This window comes from Trachemys scripta, chromosome 3, assembly GCF_013100865.1.
Source record: "Trachemys scripta elegans isolate TJP31775 chromosome 3, CAS_Tse_1.0, whole genome shotgun sequence".
NCBI classification, from domain to species: Eukaryota; Metazoa; Chordata; order Testudines; family Emydidae; genus Trachemys; species Trachemys scripta.
Window position 1 is genome coordinate 62,591,850 of NC_048300.1, and position 19,522 is coordinate 62,611,371.

General features: G+C 40.5%; 2 long non-coding RNA genes across 2 annotated transcripts in view; one reads left to right on the plus strand and one right to left on the minus strand.

Annotated features, from left to right (window-relative positions):
- The window catches only part of LOC117874616, a 7,250-nt gene extending 1,897 nt beyond the window's left edge, over positions 1-5,353 (minus strand). The window contains exons 1-3 of the long non-coding RNA XR_004645037.1: positions 5,263-5,353; positions 2,260-2,409; positions 638-781 (exon numbers count right to left, since the gene is read on the minus strand). This is a non-coding gene — a long non-coding RNA (uncharacterized LOC117874616). The remainder of the gene's footprint in view (positions 1-637; positions 782-2,259; positions 2,410-5,262) is intronic.
- A 31-nt stretch (positions 5,354-5,384) lies between these two features.
- On the plus strand, positions 5,385-17,924 carry LOC117874615. The gene is made up of 3 exons (XR_004645036.1): positions 5,385-5,465; positions 7,961-8,041; positions 15,796-17,924. It is a non-coding gene; the product is annotated as an uncharacterized LOC117874615 (long non-coding RNA).
- The last annotated feature ends 1,598 nt before the right edge of the window (positions 17,925-19,522 follow it).

Genomic DNA, 19,522 nt, shown 5'->3' on the forward strand with positions numbered 1-19,522 from the left:
GCAAAAAGAAGAACAGGAGTACTTGTGGCACCTTAGAGACTAACAAATTTATTAGAGCATAAGCTTTCGTGGACTATGTGCATCCGAAGAAGTGGGCTATAGTCCACGAAAGCTTATGCTCTAATAAATTTGTTAGTCTCTAAGGTGCCACAAGTACTCCTGTTCTTCTTTTTACACTAGACTCAGACTCAGGAAATCTGTTCCCAGCTCTGCCACAGAGTTCTTTTGGGACCTTGACTAAGGGCAAGTCTACACTACAAAATTAAGTTGACATAAATTACAATGATGTACAGCCGCCGCAATAATTAAATCACTTTTGCATGTCCACACTACAGTCCTTGTGTCAGCGGTGCAGAGAGCAGTGCACTGTGAGTAGCTATCCTGTCGTGCACTGCACCACCATCTGGCACAGGGTGTTTTGGGAAGGGTTTGAAAAGCTTCATGCAGGCAAATGAGTCATGCAGAGGTGACTGGGAACACAGTTTCAATGTCCCATGATGCAGTTTTCTCCATCCCATAATATTATCTGCATCTCTTTTCAAAAGCCCCGCAAACCCGCGCATCCGCCACCTCTGTGAGAAGCATGGATCCTGCGCTGCTTTTCAGTATTGTGCTGACTGTTACGAACACAATGTACCTGGTCCTTCAGAGCTGCCAGAGGAGCCATGAGGGATATGACGATACCTTGTAGGCTGACTTGCATAGACACAGAAAGATTCAATTCAAGATTGTTGCTGGAATTCACGGAGCAGTTGCAGACAGTTGTGTGCTGGTTCTGGGCCTGAGAAACAAGCACAAACTGGTGGGATTGCATCATTATGCAAGCTCAGGATGATGAGTAGTGGCTGCAGAACTTTTGGGTGCACAAGGTCACATTCATGGAACTGTGTAGAGCTTGCCCCAGACCTCTGATGCAGCAACACCAAAATAAGAGCTACACTAATGGTGGAGAAACAATCACTGTGTGGAAGCCGGCGATCACTGTGTGGAAGCCGGCCATGACAGAGTGCTACCAATCAGCTGGGAATCAACTTGGAGTTGAGAAATCCACTGTGGGGGTTGCTATGATGCAAGTGTGCAGGGCCATTAATTGCATCCTGCTACAAAGGACTGTGACTCTTGACAACCATTCTGAACGGTTTTGCAGCAATGGGTTTCCTGAACTGTGGTGGGGCGATAGCTAGCACACATATCCCTATTTTGGCACCAGACCACCTTGCCAAGGAGTATATCAACAGAAAGGGTTACTTTTCTATAGTATTGCAAGTGCTGGTGGATCACCGGGAACATTTTACCGACATCAATGCAGGATGGTCAGGGAAGGTGCATGATACACGCCACTTTAAAAAAACAGGCCTGTTCAGAAAGATGCAAGCAAGGACTTTCTTTCCAGACTGGTGGATTACCACTGGGGATATGGAAATGCCAATAGTGATCATTGGAGACTGAGGCTACCCCTTTCTTCTGTGGCTCATGAAGCCATTCACTGGCCACTTTGACAGCACCAAGGAAAATTTCAATTACAGGCTCAGCAGGTGCAGAATGACTGTTGAAGGGTGCTGGCTCACACAATTAGACTTTAGTGAAAAAAATATCCCCATGGTTATAGCTGTCTGCTGTGCACTTGATAATATCTGTGAAGCAAAGGGGGGAAAGTTTCCACTGGGGTGGAGTGCGGAGGGGGAATGCCTGGCTGCTGATTTTGAGCAGCCAGATACCAGGGCTATAAAAAGAGTTCACCTATACAGATCAGGGAGGCTTTGAAAGACCATTTCAATAGTGAATCACAGTAATGTGTGTTGTAGTGTGCTCTGCTTGGCATTGTTTTTTAGCATTCCGGTATGAACCTTGTAATGAGTCCTGTGTGCATGGTAATATAACAGGGCAAATGCACCTATTGCTATTATCTTTGAATGATATCATCCCAGGCCACTTTATGTTGTGAACTAATACAGATTAATTAATTTTCCATAAATAGACTTTTAATTGTAACTGCATGAAACTGTATAAGTACCGTGAAAAGAACCTTTGAAGGGGAAAAAACAGTCATTCTCATTTCAAAAACACATTCACCAGTTGAGTGTCTCACAGGTCAGAGTATGTGTGACTGTGATTTTGTGTAGTCTCCCTCAGGGTGGAGTGGTAGGATACTGCAGTGGCCCCAGAACATATGTGGTATGTGAGGATGGGCATGTAGGTAGGTCCCAGAATGCAGTTATTGAGAGGCTCTAGCAGGAGTTGAACATGGGTGACTTGTACCTGAGGGTCTGTAATAGTCTCCAGCATATCCATCTGGTGCTTGAAAAGTGCTACCATGTCCTGCTGCCTGTCTCTTCCCTTTTGCTGCACATTTCTCCTCTATACACTCTCCCTTTCCATTCTGTCCACAAGGGTGCTCCTCCAAGCCCTCTGAGGAAAAACATACTTTTAATTGTTTTTTATGCCACGTTGCATCAATACCATGTCCCAGCAATGCATTGCAACACATTATATGTGAAGGTAAGATATGGTAAGGATGACTTGCCGATGGCTTGCCGACAAGAAGAGTTTAGCAAGAGGACATGTCCTCCAGTTGCCTTCCACATTAGGACTGCTGCCTATGGATCAGGAGGATCCTGCTACAGGTTTCAGTTGCAGTAATGTGTGTTATGCAGCCATTTGATGAAAGATTCTACGAATTGGCAATTCTGTTCTCTGACTGCTCACCAGTTGTGCTGACTTCAATGGCAGAACATAAGAATGGGCATACTGGGACAGACCAATGGTCCATCTATACCAATATTCTGTCTTCTGACAGTGGCCACTTCAGATGCTTCAGAGGAAATGAACAGAACAGGGCAATTTCAAGTGCTCCGTCCCCTGTATTCCAGTTCCAGCTTTTGGCCGTCAGAGGTTTAGGGACATCCAGAGTATGGGGTTACAGCCCTGACCGTCTTGGCTAACAGACATTGATGAATCTATCCTCCATGAATTTATCTAATTCTTTTTTGAACCCAATTATACTTTTCACCTTCACAACATCCCCTGGTAACAAGTTCCACAGGTTGACTGTGTATTGTGTGAAGAAGTACTTCCTTATGTTTTGCTTTAAACCCATTGCCTCTTAATTTCATTGGGTGACCCTGGTTCTTATGTTATATGAAGGGGGTAAAAAACACCTTCTTATTCACTTTCTCCACACCCTTCATGATTTTATAGACCTCAGTCATATCTCCCCTTATTCATCTCTTTTCTAAGATGAACAGTGCCAGTCTTTTTAATCTCTCCTTGTATGGAAACTGTTCCCTACCCCTAATAATTTTTATTTCCCTTCTCTGTACCTTTTCCAATACTAATTCCAATCTTTTTTGAGATGGGGAGACCAGAACTGCACACAATATTCAAGGTGTGGAAACACCATGGATTAACACAGATACATCAGGATATTTTCTGTCTTATTATCTATCCCTTTTGTGATGGCTCCTAACATTCTTTTAGCATTTTTGACTGCTGCTGCACATTAAGCAGATATTTTAAGAGAACTATCCATGATGACGCCAAGATATCTTTCTTGAGTGGTAACAGCTAATTTAGATCCCATCAGTTGTATGTGTAGTTGGGATTATTTTTCCCAACGTGCTTTACTTTGCACTTATCAGCACTGAATTTCATCTGCCATTTTGTTGTCCAGTCATCCAGTTTAGTGAGATCCCTTTGCAACTCTTCACAATTAGCTTTTGGGCTTAATTATCTTGCATAACATCTCCCACTTATGCCAGTGGTGAATTTGACACAACCATGTGTAAAATAAATATGTATTTTCTATAAATGTTAATATTAATTGTTTGAATATTGTGTTATGCTGCCAAAAAGAAAGATACATATGCCATACCTGATACCCTTGTTTTAGGCTATGAGACTTTATTTCACCAAAGCCAGTTGGAAAGGAGAGCCATTAATGTGTCTCTCAAGATATAGAATTAATCATAAATGGTTATTTTTAAAGCAAGAGGATATGGAAATAGAGATGGGTTGCCAAAGAAATACCGCCTGCCTGCTAGCGCTGTGGAATTGGCAGACTTTTCATGCTGTCATTTCTTTGGGTACTGGATATAAAGAATAATATAATTTTGTAAATGGAGTTGCAGTGCCAGAAAATCAATGTTGCTGACATCGTAATGTTGTTCTTCGGGGTGTTATATTCTTGCCAGAAGTGCTTCCTGGAATGACCAAAAGATGTGACTATATTCAATCTGTGTAAGGATTGGCATTATCAAAAAACCAAAATCTTTCTTCTGCTTGTGGGTCTCCTCTAGAGTATGAGATGAGTCAACTTTGACTATGCGAAGCCCTATTTAACTTCATCTTGTATCACAACATTCCAAACATTTATAATTGTATTATCCAATCACAGGTTTTATACTTAGCTTGGATTACATATTTGGTACAGATTTACATGTAAGGATCAGCACATCAGATATCTCATTCTGTGCTAAATATTTATGTGAATAGAAGGCATAAGAGTGTTAGTGAAAAATATCTGGAAGATAAATAGTTGAAGGGAAGCAGGGGGTATTCTAATTAATAAAACAAGTAATATAAAACTGATATATTTGGCTTAAAAACTGTCATTTCAAATGTATGATATCAGTACTTGCTTTGTCAAAATATAGAAATGTACAGATGAACAGATGTTATTACAACTTTAATGTGCAGAATTGTTAAGAAATAAAGAATTATCAGTCTAGCTTATCTAAACGGATACAAAGAAATAGGACTCCTGGGGCCAGATCCTCAGCGGATGCAAATTCGCAATTTGCACCAGCTGAGGAACTGGCTCCTACCATATATATAGTGGCTTATTTCAAATGCATTGACTCTAAAAAGTTATCTCGGAAGCAAAGAACCATATTCATCCATGGTGTAACTCCACTGACTTCACTGAGATCAGGATTTGGCCGTAACCCTCCAAACTGTACAGAATTTTCACACAGAAACCATGTGAAAGTTGATCTTGAATGTGCACTAAACTCACTGCATTCAGAGCAAAATGCAAACTCTTCCCCTTTGCCCAAACTTTCCCTCAATATTACCCTTATTCTCATACTTTTATATTTAAAAAAATGAAGTCTGCCTCTTGCCTGTAGGTAAGGAAGAAAGAAAAATCACTAGTGCCATTTTATACTCCTCCTAAGAGTTCTTTGGTTGTGGTGAAGGGAGCCAAAAAAAGAAACCAAGTAAGTACAGCTGAATAGAAGTGTGCAAAGATGTGGGAACTCTTACCTTGCTATAATTTTTTTGCAGAGATCACTCTGAAAGTAAGAAAAGCTGCAGTGTTTGTTACTGCCTGTTGGACTCCACTTTAGATCATGTGAGGGGGATGGCCAGATGGACCTTGATACCATCTTATGTTAGGAGTGCAGTATTGCAAGGAAAACAACACTGCAACTTCCCAGGGCAGAGCAGAAAATGCTGTATATTAGATGGTTTGTATATTCTAGTTTGGGTTTCTTTGTTTATATGGGGGGCTTGTTAGTGGTTGGCTCTAGGCTGGAAGTAACAAGATAGAAAAATGTTTTAATAAGGGGAAGAAATATATGGGCAAGGAGGGGAGGGCTAAGGAGGGAAATATCAGGGAAAGGTATAGGGGACTGATTGACTAAAACAAGAAAGGTTTGAGCTAAGGAACTGTAAAACTGGTCTCCAGCCCAGAGCTTAGCTCAAATGTCCTTCATTCTTGTTAGACCTTACCTCAAAGATTTCAACTAAGGACTAGGAGAGTCCTTAAAGGCAGATTTTAAGACAGGCTGGTGAGTTCCTATGATTACTGTTACTGGAACACTGTAAGTTGCTATTTACATTTTAATGGGCTCTTAAACTAAAAGTGCATATTTGTTATTTATAATGGATTTCTGGCCTTTTTGCCCTTTCTTTCTTCATTGTATTTAAGAGCCTATGACCCATAATTCCCATGCTTCAGTTGTAGTACAATATAGTCCCTATTCATGTAAATATGGATTTTTAGGATCAGACCCTATATTTAATAATGGTGCTGTACGCTAATAAGACATACTTAGTAAAGGAAGTACATATAAGGGTTCCACCTAAACTCAGAGTGTACATACAGGTGTTTGTACTCTGAGGAGGGAGCTAAACTTAAAAAGTAATGGCTGAATTTTCAAAAATGATCACTGACTGTGGATGCTTCAATTTTTGGTTCCCCATTTGACACCTTAAAGGGGCGTCTTAAAGACTTACAGAAAGTAATTAGCTACCTGCCATTTGAAAATCAGGATCCTTTAAGGTGTATCAAGTTCAAATCCAAAAAATCACTAGTCACTCTAGAATCACATTAGAAAATGTAGGCCATTATGTATAGTAATAAATTACATTATATGTCTATTTGAGACATTCACCATAAATAGGCATGGCTGAAGACATACATATTTTTATACACACGGGCACACACACCCACGCACAAAAATTAATCAGGAAAGTGGAAAAATACAGAATGAATTACTTTAAAGACTCCATGTACTGGTCAACAAGTCCACAGGGCTTTGTGGATTTCCCAGATAAGAATGTTAGTTAGTTTGTTAGAATCATTTCCATAATCCCTCTCTTTAATCTTAAAGCACAGAAATTAGAAATGGAAAGACCTATTAAATCATAGGCTATTGTTGGGGAGCCAGATTCTGAGGTCTGACTGACCTGCACACAGCACATATCACTAATGATGGGAGCAAAAAAACTCATTTGCACTCTCCTGATCCCGAGGTGGCTCTGTGCAAGTCAAGTCTTCAGCATGAGTTAGAGCAGCCTAGAGCCTGCTCTGACTTCTCCTGGCTAACAGTGGGGTCCAAACTACAGCTAAGGATCAGTGCAGTGTAGGTATGTCCTGGGCATACTTTGTGTCACCAGTCATACATCCTACACAGGGTGGGAAGGTAGTGGAAGAGTCCCTACATTGGCTCTGTGCCAATGGAGGATCACCCTTACAGTTGGGTGATCTGCTTGGGGCTGGATATGGGAGAGGTTACTTACCTTGCAGTGACTTGAATTCTTAGAGATATTTTGTCCCTAAAAGTGCTCCACCATAGAAGGCTCACAAGCAGTAAATCAACAAGGAGGTGAGTGTTGAGGAGGCAACAGTGCAGAGGACTGTGTCACCAAAGTTAGTACCATCCCTGGAAGCAGGTCAGATGGCATAATTCTTGGCCAAAGTGTTAAAGAAAGACCAAGTTGCAGTCCTATAGCTTTCTGCTATGGGAATATCTTTTAGTAGAGCCATAGATGTGGACTGAGTCCTAGGGGATTGTGCTGTCGCTCTGTGAGGGGACTCTTCCCAGCAGACTCATAATTAGTTAAAATGCAACCCAAAACCCACTTCAACAGTCTTTGAATGGAAATAGGTTGTCCCTTTATCCTCTCTGCAAAAAAGAAACAAATAATCTGGGAAAGACCCTGAATGTCTTAGTCCTGCTGAGAAAGAAGGTGAGGGCCTCCTGACATCTAGTGTACATAAGCTGGTTTCCTCTCTGGGGTAGAACACTGGTAGGCAGACCTCTGATTAATATGGTATTCCAAAGAGACCTTAAGAAGGAATCGAGGATGGGGACGCAGTGTAACTTTATCTGTGTAGAAGACAGTAAATGTGGGCTCACCATGAGAGCACTGGGCTCTCCCATTGGGTCTAGCCAAAGTGATGGCTATAAGGAATGAAGTCCTGAGGGAGAAATGGAGGAAAGAACATGTTGCCATCAGTTCAAAGGGGGTTTCCTCAGGACACTGAGAACCAAATTAAGGTCTCACTGTGGGGCAGGGTTCCATACAAGGGGAAACAAGTTGTGTAAGTCTGTGAAGAATCTGGGCATACTAGGGTGGGCAAAAACTGAGAAGTCCTTGGTGGGCAAGTGGAAAGCTATGATAGCAGCCAAATGTACTCTGACTGAGCTCATTGATAGACCTTGTGTCTTTAAAGGTAGTTTAGGATTTTGGAGAGCAGGACTTCTTGAGAACAGTGAAGAGAACACCAGGAATGGAAGCATTTCCACTTCTGAAGGTAAGTTTTGCAAGTACTAGGTTTCCTACTAGATAGAAGAACTGACTGAATGCTATCCGAACAGGTTGGCTCCATACTTGAGAACCATCTAGGAACCATGCTCTGAGGATCAAGAAAGAGAGGTTGGGAAGGATCAGGATTCCAGAATTCAGTGACAGGAAATCCTTCTGGAGGAGAGGCATTGCCACAGAGAGGTGAAGGAGGTTTGAGGAAAAAGAGAAATAAAATAACTCAACAAACTAAATAAAAAAATAAGAATAAAGTGTCTATGTTAAGAAAGGCAGCAAGCTCAGAACAGTGGACACGGAATTGCTTCATCTTGAGTCGCAGGCTGTTGAGAAGGAACTGAGCAGTGGTGGGTCCATACCTCCTTAGGTCTCGTCTACACTTGAAATGCTACAGCAGCACAGGTGCAGCACTGTGGCTGTGCCACTGTAGCACTTCAGCATAGGCTCTCGCTACAGCAACAGCAGGGGTTCTCCTGTTGGCATAGTTAACCCACCTCCCTGAGAGGCAGTAACTAGGTCAATGGAAGAATTCTTCCATCAACCTTATGCTGTCTACACCGGGTAGAATTAATTTGAATTAATTGCCTTGCTCAAGGGTGTGGATTTTTCACACCCTTGAGCGATGTAGCTGGGTCAACTTAACTTTTGAATATAGACCTGGCCTTATATGTCATTGTTTGGAAGCATGAGGTGCTGTTAGTGATGCAGCAATAAGTGGCTACACTGCACCAGAAGATCTAGCTCCGTGTTTTCATCACCACTATTCTGAGACTACTCCATATATTTATAGTCCTCACTGGTAGGATTTTTTCCTGAGCTCTATTTCCTTGGTCCATGCTACACATTTCCTCTTTCTTCTTAGTATTTATACCTTTCAAATATATGTACATATTTGTCATATTTTTCTTTAGTGGTAATTTGGCCAAGCTATATATATTTTGTTTTTTTAATCTCCTTTCATAACACAGTCCCCTTCAGCCCCTTAATCACTTTTGTTGTTCTCTAGACAGGGGAAGATAATTGGATGCAGGCTCTGAACAAGTAGATTTTTACATGGTTAAACAAAGATAAGCTTTCTGGAATATATCTTGTACAATAAATCATTTTTGGAAAGTAGTTTTATAACTTAAGTAATAGGTTTTGAGTTAAGCTCTCTCTTCCCTGGTTAAAAACAAAACAAAACAAAACAAAACAAAAACCAAGAACACATTCCTAGAATTGATAAATGTTATTTATTGAAGGACTTTTAAAAACATTTTCATAAATGGTCAACTGATGACAGAAAAATTTAGATTCTACACTCTAACTTGCGTGTACTTTAGCAATCTTATCTACAAATGATTAGAAGGTTTATAGGATGGGAAAATGAGGAATTTTCTCTGGGTTTCAGAATAAATCATGTTCCAACCATGTTCTTTGGTATTCTGAAAGCTAAAATAGAACAAGAATGTATTGCTTAATATGAAATATAAATATAAATATAAATTGGTGCAGATTCACACCGCTGGGGCTTTATTCTGATTTTTAGTGATTGTGAAGCATCTCTATAGATAACTGACTTGGTGTGTGCTCTACCCAGCATTCCACACTCTAAGTACTGGAAGCATTTATCGGCATAACATCATGAAGGTGGGATTTGACCAGGTGGAGTCTTGAATATATATTACAAATATGAGAAGTGAGTCATCTCCTCAGTTATCGTAAAGAAAGTGTGCAAATACAAAGGAAAAAGTTTCTGTGCTGTCTCATAAATAGGGGGTAACTCAGAACAAAATAAAACAATGGGCCAGATTCAGGGCCGGCTTTAGGCCAATTCGCCCGATTCCCCGGAATCGGGCCCCGCGCCTAAGAGGGCCCCGCGCACTCACCCCGGCGGTGGTAGTCTTCGGGAGCCCTGCTCTCCCGGCTGGAGCTCCGGCTGGAGCTCAGCAAACCCCGCGACCTCTCCTCCCCCAGCCAGCAATCCGAAGTGCAGCCCCAGGAATCAGGCCCTGCACTTACTAAAGCCGGCCCTGGCCAGATTCTGATCTTGGAAACATGGGTGTAAATCTGGAACAAGTCCCCAGTGTTGCTTTCTCTATTGCTGTTTCTATACTTCTGGAAAAAAATAAACAGTGAATGTTGTGCATTGCCTAAAAGTGAAACACTGGGAACCCATGAAAGCTGTGACACTGGCCACATCTTTTTATTAAGGAAGTTTTAAAAGGTTAACAAATCCTTGCCATGTAAATATCAGAGACATTATAATAATAATTACAACAGTGAGCTTTTGTTTAGAGAAACATTATACGGTAATTCAATCATCCGATCTCTCCATTTAACAAAGTGTTCCCATGTTAGAGAGTGAGCATCTTTACTCTAACCATGGCATGTCATTTCCAGTTATTTTATTAAACTGACTGAAATATCTGATTACACGCATATAACAAACCAGGTATGCACAAGACTATCATTAGAAAAAGCCATCAGGATAATTTGAACCAAAATATTTTCACAAAGAAACAGAATTAAACTCAATTCCTGCCTCCTCCAGTCCCAGGGAAATGGGACTATTAGAGTAATAGATATCACTTTGTACATGGACAATTAAGGACCTGACTATAACCGATGCCAACAGAAGTTGGATCTGGACCTTGAAAAGGGGCAAAGTATGCTCCTGCCATACTATGTCCTACAGGCTGTAGCATATGTACAAGAGCTGGGATGCCTAGCCACTCACAAGATAACAGATCATCCTTGTGGCTTTATCTGGGCTGCCAGCAGATACAGTATCCTACTGCTCTTGAGAGCTTGGATGCAATGTGATGCTACTGCATGGGAGAAGAGGGTGTGGGGAGGTCTTTACATGTTCTTCCCCCATTACTACAAGCATACAGCAGAAGGTAGGATTTTTCCCTCCATACTTCCAAATAAAATAATTGGAGCACCTTTCTTAACTAAGAACAGGTATCCACTGGCAGATAGAGAATTTGTGTGGCAGTTAATACAGCTACAAATGAAATATTTATAGGGCCAGAGCCTGCTTCCCTTAAAGCCAATGGCAAAATTTCCACTATATGCATGGGCGCAGGGTCTGGCCCAATGAGTTTAGTAAAATCATAAGTATCAAAATCTTAAAAAGCAAAAACTAAAGCAAGGCCATATTAAAACTCCACAACTTTATTTCAGATTAATTTGAAACAAGATTTTAGTGAGACTGAGTTTATATGTACAATTTTGTTTGCAATGCAGACTGGTGGCAAGGCTGTTTTGGGGAGTCCAGCCAATAAGGTAATATAATATCTTAGAAATAATGAAGGAAAAGATCAGTTCTGGCAGTATGTGTATGCAGAGAGAGAGAGAGAGCACAAGATGACTGTATTTTTGTTTGAATAATGGGGGGAAAGATAACTCTGCAGGCAAACCAATATAAATATCAAAAGTCACTTTTCAGTCCGAAAGAGGGATCTTTTAAAGAAAAACACTGAATTTTTGACAACCACCCTCAAATACCACAGAGTCAAATGATCATGAAGCTAAATTTCTCCTAGAACTAATATGAATGGCCTCAGTCTTTGCCAAATTCCACTTGCTGCTTCAGAATACTGCTGGTTATCCAACTGTGGGTTTCTCAGCAACAATTAACTAGCACTGAAAGCACCTCAGGGTCATAATGTTTCAAATAAAAAGCTGAGTATTTTTGACATTCCTTGCATCATGAAGGCAAATCTATGTCAGAGAGGCAGCAGACTGATCAGAAACAATGTTGGGGAGATATTGAATAGAAAATGGATACCTGATAAAAGATAACTAAGCCAGAAACTGGCTGTACCTCAGCAAAAAAGAACTTGAATCACATCAACACACTATCACTTACTTAATGTATAGAGAGTCCAATTGACCCAAGTCTCATGTTCTACAGTCTTCAGCGCACAAAATGTCTGAATACCCACAGAATAAGTTTACAAGGGTAAGTGCTTATAGCAGGGCTTCTTAGCGGTGATTCTTTCTTTAATAGCTGCATTCATTTCTTTGAGGGATTTCAGAGAGTAGTAGTAGGTAATTGTTCATCTACCCCAAGAAGATAGGGTTCTGTGAGGCTCCATTCTGCCACCCCCCCGTTCAATGTATATCATTACAGTTATGTGTTGTTTGTGGAATACCAACAGTGATCTGCTGAGCAGAGCACCAAATAAACTACTAGCTGGCTCCTGCTGAAAAGGAAAGAGCCCTTTCTCTTTACTACTGGAAGAGGCTGGTATGGTGTTCCTCATTCTACTGGGCGCATCTCATTGGTGGAGCAGAAACAGATATCTTTCAAGATTTGTAATAGTGATGCCATCTGTCAGTGGATGGCCATTGAAAGCAACAGAGCAGTGAGCTTTTAAGCTCTCATTTAGACTCCAAGTGTTGGCTGTTTCCATTTCCCCTCTCCTTTGTCTGCTGCTATGGAGGCTGGAGAAAAAAATTGCTGCAAGGAGTCTGTGGAGTTTAGCCACACTGTGAGCTAGCTGCACTTTCCAGCTAGCTGGACAATATTTATTACAACTAAAAATTCTGTTTGAAAAATGGAAAATAAAATTGTGAAAAATATTTTACATTATTTGTCCAGCTCTTTCATTAATTCACACTTGCCTTTATGTGTACAGCTACCTTAAAAGGAATGTTTACTACATATGCTTAGTCCAGCATTGTCAGAGTCCCTATTTAGCTCTTTAACACTATTCTTTTTCCCCACCCCTTACATGTAGCAAATCATGCACTCTTCCTTGAGGACCATGTTCATGCTGACTTCTCCTATCTGCCCACCTCCGACTTATGCCTTTTAATTACTCCTATACAAGCACTGTGAGGGCTCAGTTGCATGGAGAACAGAACTCTATTGTATACCCCTGAGTCTAGATGGAACATGTACATACAAGGAAGCGTGCACTCATACTCATGGTGCACGTAATGATTTGACAGAAATTTTCTACTACACAGGATCAGATGTAATTTTCAATGCTCACAATTTTGTTAATTAGTTTTTCAAACTAAGCAAAGGTGCTATTCCTTCACGAGGATTATGTTTTGTATGGAAAAACCATCTTGAATTAAAAGATGTCTGAAAGGATTTGCTCCAATTTTCTCTCCTCCTGGTACATTTATGAAATATTTATCTTCAGACAAAGGCCAAGTATAACTGGAGCAGCCAAGGATCCACTATAATCAGCAATGATATAAAGTCCACCTCAGTTTTATATTTTAAAACATTATCCTTTCCAAGTCAAATCAATCAAGTCCTTGTTTAGGAAATATCCACCTTTTGTTGTTGTTAAAAGGCAGATAGATCTTTACATTTGGGAACGGTATCCCACCATTTTCTTTGCTCTAATTTGATCTTTGGCTTTTTTCCTTTCAAGAGGAATTTTACAAAATGCTTGTTCAGCACATCTCTATCTTTAGAGTTGAAGAGGAAGGGAACCGTCTGTAGAATATAAAATATCCTTGGCAGGACTGTGATCATAATGACAGCTGCCCTCCCCATCCATGAGAGAGGGAGTTTGTTCCGTTGCCTGTAATCTTCTTTCCAATTATTTTGAAGTTAGCATGCTTCATATCAGTGATATTTGGGGTTATTTTAATACCTAGATAATCAAATCCAGGCTTTGCTCACTGAAGGGGCAATTTTGTGGTATACTTGGTAGTTTGATGGGGAAAAAAAAAACATGTATTGACTCTAGAAAGGATGAATAATAATAAGAGATGTTTATGTAAATACAAAAAATAATGTTAAGTTGTTACTCACTAAGTGATCCCATTGGCTTTCGGTGAGCAGGTTTTGACCCTATATTGTTGGACCAATTTATAATTAATACAGTCACCTTCCATTTAGAATTTTTTTTTCTTTCAATGGTCCTTTAATAGTTTACTTGTTAATGGTTTGAGCATTGGCCTGCTAAACCCAGGGTTGTGAGTTTAATCTTTGAGGGGGCCACTTAGGGATCTGGGGCAAAATCAGTACATGGTCCTGCTAGTGAAGGCAGGGGGATGGACTTGATGACCTTTCAGGGTCCCTTCCAATTCTATGAGATAGGTATATCTCCATATATTTTTTTTAATTTATTTTTAAATATATTGATTTCAGTTACAACACAGAATACAAAGTGTACAATGATCACTTTATATTATTATTTTTTATTACAAATATTTGCACTGTAAAAATGATAAACAAAAGAAATAGTATTTTTCAGTTCGCCTCATACAAGTACTGTAGTGCAATCTCTTTATCATGAAAGTGCAATTTACAATGTAGATTTTTTTTTTGTTACGTAACTGCACTCAAAAACCAAACAATGTAAAGCTTTAGAGCCTACGAGTCCACTCAGTCCTACTTCTTATTCAGCCAATCAAGTTTGTTTACATTTATGGGTGATAATGCTGCCCGCTTCTTATTTACAATGTCACCTGAAAGTGAGAACAGGCATTCACATAGCAATTTTGTAGCTGGCATGGCAAGGTATTTACGTACCAGTTACGCTAAACATTTGTATGCCCCTTCATGCTTCAGCCACCATTCCAGAGGACATGCTTCCATGCTGATGATGCTCGTTTAAAAAATAATGCGTTCAGTCACAAATTTAATTAACTCCTTGGGGGAGAATTGTACGTCTCCTGTTCAGTTTTACCTGCATTCTGCCATATATTTTATGTTATAGCAGTCTTGGATGATGACCCAGCACATATTATTTTAAGAACACTTTCACTGCAGATTTGACAAAACGCAAAGAAGGTACCAGTATGAGATTTCTAAAGATAGATGCAGCACTCAACCCAAGGCATAAGTATCTAAAGTGCCTTCCAAAATCTGAGAGGGACGAGGTGTGAAGCATGCTTTCAGAAGTCTTAAAAGAGCAGCACTCCGATGCGGAAACTACAGAACCCAAACCACCAAAAAAGAAAATCAACCTTCTGCTGGTGGCATCTGACTCAGATGATGAAAATGAACATGCGTCAGTCTGCAGTGTTTTGGATCATTATCGAGCAGAACTTTGTTTACAATGCCTGCATGGACGCATGTCCTCTGGAATGGTGGTTGAAGCACAAAGGGACATGTGAATCTTTAGCGCATCTGGCACGTAAATATCTTGCGATGCTGGCTACAACAGTGCCATGCAAATGCCTGTTCTCACTTTCTGGTGACATTGTAAACAAGAAGCGGGCAGCATTATCTCCCGCAAATGTAAACAAACTTGGTTGTCTGAGCAATTCGCTGAACAAGAAGTAGGACTGAGTGGATGTGTAGGCTCTAAAGTTTTACATTGTTTTGTTTTTGAATGCAGGTTTTTTTGTACATAATTCTACGTTTGTAAGTTCAACTTCCATGATAAAGAGATTGCACTACAGTACTTGTAATGGGGGAATTGAAAAATACTATTTCTTCTGTTTTTTACAATGCAAACATTTGTAATCCAAAATAAATTATAAAGTAAGCACTGTACACTTTGTATTCTGTGTTGTAATTGAAATCAATATATTTGAAAATACATTAAAAAATATTTAAATAAATGGTATTCTATTATTATTTAACAGTGCGATTAATAGCATGATTAATCACAATTTTTTTAATTGCGTGATTAATCACAATTAATTTTTTTAATCGCTTGACAGCCCTAGCTGTAACTTGTTGAGCTAGGCCTTGTATATGTACTAGCACAGCCACATTTATTCTGTTTAACTTTTATTTTCTGTTTAGTTTCTAATATAATAAACATTGCTTTCTTTCAGATCATTTTGTTTCACATTCTTGTTACTGAGGTAACCACGGCAGGCTGTTCCAAAGAGATGTAAAGTAAATTTCTGACGTCTGGCGAAAGCTGGGGAGGTAAAAGGTACTTGGCCTAAAGCACTCTGTAAAAGACATGAAGCCAGAGTGCTGCCAAGATGCTGGCTATAATCAGCTGGCACATGGGACAAGTCAAAAGAACAAGGGAAATGACAGACACAGGGCTCAAGTGTGGTAGATGTCAAGAAGTGTTATCTCTGTTACAGCATCAATATATATATTTTTTTAACTCTGTAAAAACATTTGTACTCTGGTGTGTTGTAAGGGTCATTATTAGAAACATTTTTTCAAAATGATAGAAAGAGCCCCAGATGGAGGTAGTTATTTCAGTAAAATACGTTCCACTTAATTTGGACATATTTAATTGGGACAGACGCTTTGTTGAAACAGCTCCCAGGGAACCAATCTATGACAGTAATGATAATGACTGCTGCTTAATTAGGACAGTAGTAGCAAATTTTAATGAAGGTGTATTTTACCCAGGTGTTAAAGGTGTGTGAAATTCTAAGCTTCAATCTTTTGATAGAAAAGTTGCCAAATAACAATTTAAAAGAAGAAATGTAGATGTAATGCAGTGATTATTACTTTTATGCATTACAGAATTTTACTTCATCCCAGGTCTGCTGCTCTCTTTTGAGGGGTATTTCCAAGTAGGGTCTGGAAAAGGCTACAGGTTTTCATTTATGGACAGAATTTTGGACATTGTATACCTGTTGTCAGGGACAATTATCCAAATAAGTTAAGGAGCTGGGAGGCTTCCAGATGCTGGAAGGGTGCACGTAAATTTTAGATTAATTTAAATAACCTATTTAAAGGCTTCAAAATGTTTGGGGTCCAGAAGAAACTCCAGAAGTTTGGATATTTATCCAAAACAATGGAAGCCCTACTCAAATGACTTTCCCTTTGAATGTCTCCTCAAGGGGAGGGAGAGGACAGACAGCAGGTCCATGCCTCCATGAGTACTCTAAGGGCAAACCTGTTCCCTCACCTGAAGTGTTTCCCTTCTCATATGGACTTTCCCATGAGGGAATAGGAATCTTCTGTCATCACAGTGCCAATTCTTCAAATACCATTAGTCAGTTCCCCCAAAATTGTGAGGTTGGCTTAAAAATCATGAGATTTTAAAAAATAAAGCACATTGTTTTGTGCTGCTTAGTTATGATGGTAATGGGTATCAGTGCAAAACTCAAAGACTGGGTGTGCACAGGAAGGTTATACTGAAAAACCTTAAGGTGTGACTTTAAATTGATATAGTTATGCCAGTATAACCCCAGGTCCTCTAGACATGCTTATTCCACTATAGGAGTGATTTTTTTCTTTTTTCCGTATGTCACTTGGGAAGCTAAACTGAGTATTCCAGAACAAGAGCATTTGCATGGGGGACGGGGGGAGAGGGGGAGGGGAAGGGGATTGTATTGGTGTATTGGTAAAACTGCTAAAACTGTCCTGTGTAGACAGGCCTAAAATGGATGGAGGTAAAATGTGGCAAAAAGTTACACTCATAGATTTCTTGGTCTTCCAGGACTTGTCTTCCCTACCTCTGGGAGCAAGCCCATGTCCACAGACTTATGCTAGAAGGGCTTGTGCTAGCTCTTTAAAAATAGCTGTGTAGATTGTGCCTCGACATTGTAACTCAGGCTGGAGCTCAGGCACTTAAGTCCACCTCACCCGACCCAGGCTTCAGAGCCTGGCTCCAGCCCCAGCCACAATGTCTACTCATCTATTTCTAGTACAAACCCACTAGGCCAAATCTGTGGGCCCGTGCTGAGAGACTCGCTACCCAGTGTAGTGTAGACATACCCACAGTGGCCAGAGAGGACTGGCATACGGTGCTGAAGAAACTTTATTAAGTGAGGGATTCCTGGCAGGAGATTATTCTCTAGCTCTCTGCTAAAGCCTGTAGTCTGGCATCTGCTCACACCACTCTGAGACAGATTTGTAAAGGTATTTATGTGCCTCAAGATGCAGATAGGCACCTAGGGGGATTTTCAGAAGCACGTAGGCACTGAACTCAATGCCCTTAGAGCCCAATATAGAGAGAGAGAAGGAACTTTAAAAAAAAAAAAAAAAACACCTGATAATGCAAGATGTGATTCATAGCACAAGAGTTGGAAACCGGGCTTCCCCCCTCTTCCTGCTCCTCCTTGGGGAAAGCATAAACCCTCTCATACTGGGGGAGTCCCCATTTTTTCCTTCTTGCCTTGATATACCCCCTTTTTCCACTACTGAAATCCAGTTTCTCTCCTCTCATTTTTGCGTGTGTCCTCCTAATTGTGTTCCTCTCTGCCTTTCTATCTGTGCCTTTTGTGTGTCCTCCTCCTTCCCCCCATTTTGCCCCTTTTCTATGTTCTCCTTTCTGATTTTCCTCTTTTGGTACTGTACTTCCAACCTCCATTTGGCCCCCTTTCAGTCTTTGACTCTTCTCTGGTCTCTGTTTATTGCTGCCACTCCGTCGTGCTGTCTAGAAAGGATGTTGGGAAGAGGTGGCCTCCTGCCCTTTGCAGAGCAGGCACTCTGGGTATGAATGCTTTCCTATCCTGCTGGTATCTGAACTCAAGGAGTTGGAAGGCAGAGCCCTAACTCACAAGCAGCTGCCAGCCTTCCTGCACAGACTTGGAACCTCTTCTTCTCCCTCTGGCAACACAGTGCAAGTTAATACAAACTGGATTTGTATCCATTTGTACCTGACTGTCTCAGGCTTAGAAGGCGACAGTGCTTCTTCCTTGGCCCACCCCATGCCAATCTGGAACCCATACAAATCCCTGGTGAACCCACAGAAGGGCTTCTTAGGTGAGAAGGGGAAACATACTCTCCCAACTTCTGTACTTCCCCAAGCTGGATCTGCAGACCTCGCCTTAGCGAGGACAAACTGGGCCTTAAATTCTTTTCAGGCTTTAAAAATTATTTTGTTAAAAATGGCTCCTTTGTTTAATTGTGACAGCAGCATAAGTGGGGGAAGAGCTACCTCAGTTACGAGGAGTCTACTCTATTTACTATTTTAACAAACTGAAAATTGAGCTTTTTGAAGTGTAAATGGATTTTCAAAATTACCTCACTTTGCAGAGATGAGAGTTTAGACTGCATGCTCTTCCTGAAGAGATACACAGTGGATCTCTGTCTTACTTGGAATAGGATATTTATTTGATCTGCTCCCTTAGTGCTTGAGAGAGCTATTTAATGTACTATAAAAAGTTGTGTTTTTGACATGGGAATGTTTCTGTGGCATTATTTTACATAGCAGTGGCTGAGTCTGAAACTTTAGAGTCTCTTTGGACACTGCAGCTGTGATGTGGTTTGAACTGGCATAGCTGAGACACCCTTTCATTCAGTACCCACAAAGAAGTGAAATATTACTGCACGTTTTTGACGTCCAGGACTCTTTGTGCTGGTACCTGTTCTACAAGCCTTCATTGCTATATCAGAGGCACATGACACCTCCCTGATTGATATGAGGACAAATGTATTTTTCTGGTACAGAAGTTTGGAGCAAAGGGATCAAGTCATAAAGTTGGACTCAATATAAAGCACTTAAGGAAAAACAGTTTTGTTTGGGGACAGTGTCATCATGACTAATACTGAGCAAAAGATGGGAGCCAAAAATTATTCATATCTTTGGACCTCTTGTTGCATCACGCACTGCAGCTAGAAATTTAGGTCAAAAGTTGGGCA